Source organism: Labeo rohita, chromosome 14 (genome assembly GCF_022985175.1).
Source record: "Labeo rohita strain BAU-BD-2019 chromosome 14, IGBB_LRoh.1.0, whole genome shotgun sequence".
NCBI classification, from domain to species: Eukaryota; Metazoa; Chordata; class Actinopteri; order Cypriniformes; family Cyprinidae; genus Labeo; species Labeo rohita.
The window spans coordinates 31,898,287-31,905,088 of NC_066882.1; the positions used below are offsets into that span (position 1 = coordinate 31,898,287).

The 6,802-nt window shown below is 38.9% G+C and overlaps 1 non-coding gene across 1 annotated transcript; it reads left to right on the plus strand.

The window, feature by feature from the left end:
* Positions 1-6,358: 6,358 nt before the first annotated feature.
* trnal-aag (transfer RNA leucine (anticodon AAG)) lies at positions 6,359-6,441 on the plus strand. Its single transcript has one exon. It is a non-coding gene; the product is annotated as a tRNA-Leu (tRNA).
* Positions 6,442-6,802: the final 361 nt, after the last annotated feature.

The following is a 6,802-nucleotide window of genomic DNA, read 5'->3' on the forward strand; positions in this document are numbered from 1 at the left end:
ACCTGGTTCAGAGCACTCAGAATCTCAGACTAGGCAGAAGGTTCACCCTTTAACAGGACAATGAGCCTAGGCACACAGCTAAGAAATTGCAAGAGTGGCTTATGGACAACTCTGTAAATTTGCTGAGCGGCCCAGCCAAAGCTCAGACTCAAACAGAACCACACATCTCTGGAGAAACCTTAAAATGGCTGTCCACTGACAGTCCCTGTCTGACCTGATAGAGCTTGGAAGTACCTGCAGAGAATAATGGTGCCCAACTAAAGGGAACACTAATATCAGACTTCAGCAACCTTTGTATACACACCGTATGAAAGAAATAAAGCCAGACTGGTTTGCAATATGTAATTGTATGTTTTTGCAGTTGTTTAATGATCCTCTGGTGAGATATTGATTTCATCTAAGGCTGTGTTGCTGTAAGTAGTTGATGAACAGTGTTTCCACTCACCTCTTCACTATTTTTCTGATCTTGCTGTTCATCTTGTCCTCAAGGATTCTGCTTGCTAACCGTAAGTGTCATCACTTGTTTATTTCACTACCTATAGCACTGCACTGCACAATATACGAGTTTTGTTGCGGTTTTGCTGGGATCATATCAGCACCCAATTGGTCCACCAGCACACCAGCATCTTAAACTGGTCCCAGCATGCAAAACATACTTCATGCTGGTCCACCAGAACACCTTGTTTTGGCCTTTTGTCTCGGCCGCGGAAGCATGGCAGCGGGCTTTGTTCTGAACGCACTTCATTCCAAGATATGTTTGTTTTGGATTTTTATTCGATAAATAACTCAGCAACAGAATTATGTTAAAGTTAGGATACAAATTATAACAAATGAAAAAGAAGGAATTTTACGAAAAAACAGAACATTTGAAGTGGTCAAAAAATTATATCTGTCCCACTCTCTTTCTTCCGGCCTACTGCCGTCCAATTTTCCACGCCCTTATGACGCTTACAAATTTATTTCTTAATTAACAAATTGAACTAAACAAAACACAAATAAATAATATTTAAACACAAATAAAATAAAACACTTTCATAAATGGCTACAACACACCTGCTTACCGTGCTTTAGACCAGAAAACCAGGGATCCAGCAAACCAGCAGCCAGTATCCCATGCTGATCCTAGCATGCAAAACATACCTCATGCTGGTGACCAGCAATGCTGTATTTTTTAGCAGGGTCAAAACATGAGAATTGAGAAGTGGTATTGACCGTCTTCTAACTTTGATAAATGGCGCCTTTGAACATGACCACTCCTCTTGCCCCAGGTGGCCCGCTTTAGCCCGCGGTTTTGGCGGGCCAAAAATCTCTGGCTGTTAGCCCCGAGGAATCATCGACGAGGCACGATCAACCCCCAGAAGTGACGGTGGAAACGTGACTGGCCCTGGCATGTACTAGCATGCTTACATTTAGCCTGACAGTGATAACGCGGCTGTGTCCTTTATCAAGCTCTGATACTAAGATCGCCAGGTTTTTCCACTTGGACACTGAACACTAGATACTGAAAGCCGGTCCTCGGGTGGTAAATAAATACAGTAGTCAACATTTGAAGTGGATCAAAACCTTTCATCAGCATTGTCCTATAACCAAAACAATACCAGTCCTTGTCTTAGAACAGCCTTGATTAACTTTTTTGATCCACTTCAAATGTTGACTACTATATACTGCATCTGTGGTACCATTTGGTTCCCAGGCGCGTTCATTGCTCTAGACAGAGGGTGGTCATAATGTAATGGCTCATCAGTGTAGTTCAGGGGTGGCAAACTCCATTCCTGGAGAGCTGCAGACCTTCCAACCCTAATAAAAACTCACCGGCCTGTAGCTTACTAGTAACCTTTCAGAGCTTGATTAGCTTGTTCAGGTGTGTTTAATGGGGATTGAAACAAAACTTTGCAGGGCTGTGACTCTCCAGGACCGATGTTTGTTTCCCTTGGTGTAGGAATTTTAGTTTTTCCTTTTTAATAAATTTGCAAAGTTATCGCTGAACTGCATTGATTGATTGATTGATTGATTACCATTGTGGTGTATTGAGTAATATGATGAAAAAATAATTTGAAAGAGTTTAAAATAAGGCAATAAACAATACAAAACAAACAAACAACGACAACAACAAAACTTCAGCAAGGCACTGTAAATGATAAATCACATCTGAAAGTTTCACTGGTTACTCTTTACAGGGCACCACACAAGTTTTATTAAAGACTTTTCTATCTGAACTAGTACTGGTTACAGGTAATGTTTTAATTGTTTGGTGACTTTAACATCCATGTAGGTAATGAAAAAGATGCATTATATTTAGCATTTTTAGATATCCTAAACTCTATTGCGGTTTAACAGCATGTCTCAGTACCCACTTATTAACTTAGTGGTAACATGGTATCATTGTTGATGACGATGACACTGAAATATTATGTTTAAATCTTTAGTTTATGCTTTAGGCTTTGGTTCAATTTAAATTCTGTAACAAACTACTTTGCTGTCATAACACATAGCATGCATTTTCTGTTCACAAGAACATGTGATGTAATGGTGTAAATGCTATTATATGGTTAAACACATGACAGAGAGAGAATACAAATCACAATTCAGCATGCAATTTAATGCAAAAAATGAAAACCAATGGAAATTCATTATGTATACTTTAATCACTGTTGATTATATAGTGCATGGCAAATATATCATTGGTAGGTTTACTGCACATTTTAACCTTCATTTCTTATAATAATAAAAATAAAGTGTATATAAAAAAACATTTAAAATTATTGCACAGACTAAGAATAAAATCGCAATACAAAGTCTGAAGTAGTTCTGGCTAATTCAATCACAGAATATTTTTCAATAGAGAAAGAAAAATAGAATGTTTGAGATGACAGACCAAAGTACAGTTCTCATCATTCTCTGTGGAAGCACAACAGTGATAAAATACTCATATAAAGTGTAATTACACACATACGGTGCCAGAGACAGTGCTATATTGTGACAATAGACATGGCTTTTGATACCGTAGACATGACAAAGAGCGAAGTAATCTCTTCAAGGCCAACATTCATAAAATGGCAAAAAAACATGTGCCTTATTACTTCATAAAGAATCTATTATGTTAAAAAAAAAAAAAAAAATCACATTAAAATGTTATTTTATTACTCAGATTCAGGGAAAACTGAACTAGGATGGATAGATGCTGCACAGCGATAAATACATAGTACACCTTTAGTTCTGACTAAAATTTGTGATCAAATAATTAAGTCTTGAGTACTGCATAAACATTAGTGCTCTGTTGTTCAGAGTATATACTCAAGGTATGACACTAAGAATATATCTGAATTCATTAATCCCTTTTTATCGAATGAAGGTTTTATTGGCGCATGCTTTAGCAAGCATCAAATGTTTGTCCCTGAGACAACTTTGTGTAAGTGTTCTGCACTAGCTGTAGTCAAGGCTGTGTTTTTAAATTATGGTAATGGAGTACAGGCAGAGCACCAACCACTGCTTGATGCTTGTGCGATGCGTTCCCATAGAGTGAACACCCACGCTCACATTTCTGTTTCTCAAGCCACACACACACACACACACACACATGCCAGCTGTCTCCGGCCCACACCGCCATCTCCCCTCCATACAGCACCGCGGGGCAGCCATCACACGCTTTCTTGCAGAAATAATAAGGCCACTCTTGGCTCCGTTTATCTGTGTGATTATAATGTTCCCTTTGAATGCCATTAGTGTCAGCTTTCCTTTCAGCCAGCTTTGAGCCAACCAAAGCTCAAAAAACACACCTATTGAGATCCCAACACATTCAGATCTCTACAGGAAGCAATCAACACATTTCCCACCATATGCAATCACAGAAAATATTGTCAAGTTGTTGCAAAACAGCATTCATCGCCATATTGGCTGAAAGTCAGACATATATTACTAATTATTGAAACAATCTGTTTGTCACCTTTTATAACATGCTGGTGTGAAATCACTAGAAATGTAGATAGAATTAATCAATTAATATTTAACTAAATTTCTGATGCAGTTTAATCTCGTAACAAGTACGACTTTATAGTGTTTTTTTTTTGTTTTTTTTAACAATAATATGAACAATTTAGAGAGGAATTTTATTGTAAAGGGCATATTGTGTTCAGGTATTGATGAATCTGCAGTCAGTTGTTCACATCTGGCATGGAAGTATTAGTATTATTTATAGTTATTGTTTTAATTGTTATGTAATATACAAGGCATATTTGTTATATCTGAACTTTGAAGAGAACACGTTACGGAGCGAAGGAGACGGGAAGCGGGCGGATCCAAATGCAAAGCTTTACTGTAACGAGACAGAGACATAGTCATTAACAGGCAGGGTCAGACAATGGCAAACAGGTATGTGAGGGCAAGACACAAGAGTAATCCGTAAGGCAGGCAAGGGCCGATCAATGGCGAACGTAATCCAAATAGACAGACTAGAGTTCATACAATGGGTGAACAGAGTCCGAAATGACTCCCGTTAAATCCAAGACAGGTGAAAAGTCCAGGGCAGGCTGAAGGCAGACAAGACGAAATAACCAGGCTAGAAAACAGGCTAGAAATCGCCTCTAGCTGTGTGCCCTCTTGTGTCTGAAACAGATGCTAATATGTTTACCCTGTGATGTGATTAAACCATAACCAGGCTAGAAAACAATACTAGAATAAACTAACTAGAAAACACCAATGAACTAGACTCTGGAAAAACAAAGTGGCTCCGTACAGTACTAAACACAATACAATACTCGGCAACTATAAGAGGTAATAGAAGGCTAATATAGTGCGCTTGATTGGTTATAGCTGTGTGTGTCATCAGCGCAATGAATGATGAGAAATGTAGTCCGGGGTGTGGTGCAACAGTCTGTGTAATGTGAAATGGCAGTAGGATGCACAGGCGACCTCTGGTGGCGGGTAGATCGGACAGGATTCGTGACAACAAAATTGCATCTAAAATGGTCTTTTCTTGTAGTTTAGAACAATTTCTGGTTTAAGTTTCACCCTCATTTGATTTTACCCAAATACAGATACAAACAATTTCAGCATTGTTAGAGATATACAAATACTGGTTAACAACTTTCTGGAAACTAGAAATCAGCCACTTTAGCAAATACCTACAACTCTCTGGGAATGTAGCAGTGATTTTTACATGGTCAAGCATCACTCACAACTTCTTCAGAAAATATACTCTAGGTTCATGTTTTTATTTTGAACCAGAGGAGTATGTCTTTTATTGTAAGAGCATTCAACACATGCTGTTTAGTTGCTGAAACATCATGCACCGCTGAGAGAAATGTTAATCTTGCTGAGTACATATTTGCTCTGAGAAAAAAAAAAAAAACCTCTCAAACGATCGGTGAAGATGAGTTTTTATGGCTATTTGAATGACATGCACAAAGATGTTGTGCAAGCCATGTTATATGGCAGAGAGCACAATGATGTTAACAGTGCAGCATCCAACAGAGAGGAGCAAACGATTGCATCAATTCAAACAGAGAAAGCAAAATTAATATTCTTCCAAGGTATGGGAAAGTGGCACTTCGATGCAATCATCCCCAACTGTCTGCCAGCCAGTGCACATCTCAGAGAAATGGGCAATGAAACAGTGGATATAAAATGGATCTATAAAGGTGAATTATAATGCACTCCTTCAGGCTTGAGCTGCTGTAGTTTGCAGCAAAGAGTCATGGGCCGTCCTGCTGTGTAAATGCTTCCGTGGTGATCAATTAGGAAATGTGATGCCTGTTGTGCTGTTGTCACGTCATCCATCACACAGCTTGCAAGACACGGATGACAGACAAACGCTAACAAGATGAACGAGCGGATCTCCATTTGGCATTTATCAGAGATGTTCGCCTCTAGCTGTGTGCCCTCTTGTGTCTGAAACAGATGCTAATATGTTTACCCTGTGATGTGATTAAACCATAAATCTCTCACTTCAAACACTATTTATATGATGGGGTTTAAAGTTCAGTGTGCAGTTTGACGTCACTTCAAAACACTGTTCAACATCACAAACAGTTTTTGTGAAATTTTAGACATCCTTACTATATTTATGTGCTTTAATAGAAAATTATATTCAAATCTTTGCTAATTCAGTCTTAAAGGGGACATAACTTGGTTCTTTTCAGTAGTGATGGAAAGTTCGGATCATTTTACCGACCTTTGCGTCTCGTTCAGCAAAATGAACAAATCAGTTCATTTCGTTCATTTTAGCAAAATATATATATATTTTTTTGTTGTTGTTGTTTTGTTTTTAGTCAGTTCCCAGTGAATAGAAGTCAAAACTCCCACCGTAACAGAGCACGCTAAGAAAGTTAGTGTAAAGCAGCGGCCAGATCACATTACATGGGGTAGCGTGGCTGAGCAGTCTAAGGCGCTGGATTAAGGCTCCAGTCTCTTTGGGGGGCGTGGGTTTGAATCCCACCGCTGCCAGGGCAGGTTTTTGGAGGACTCCTGCGCCTGAGCAGAAAACTCAGACGCACACCAGTGGGCTTTGTGAAGAAAGCCTGTGGCCGCCGTTTCTTCTATCTTTGAGGGGGGAGAGGGCAGAAAAGGGCTCCAAGGCGCTGGATTTAGGCTCTCAACAGGCATGTTGACAATAACGTATATAACAAAGTGTAAATATCGTTAACATTTTCTATGAGTAAAAATGTAAGATATGTTTTCAGTGGATTTCAAAATTTTCTTTGCCTGAGAAAGCATGAAAATAGACAGTTAATTATTATTTTTTTTCATTTGCTTTGCGGACAGCTTACCTCCTACATAAAATCACCTGCATGCCAGCAAAACACTA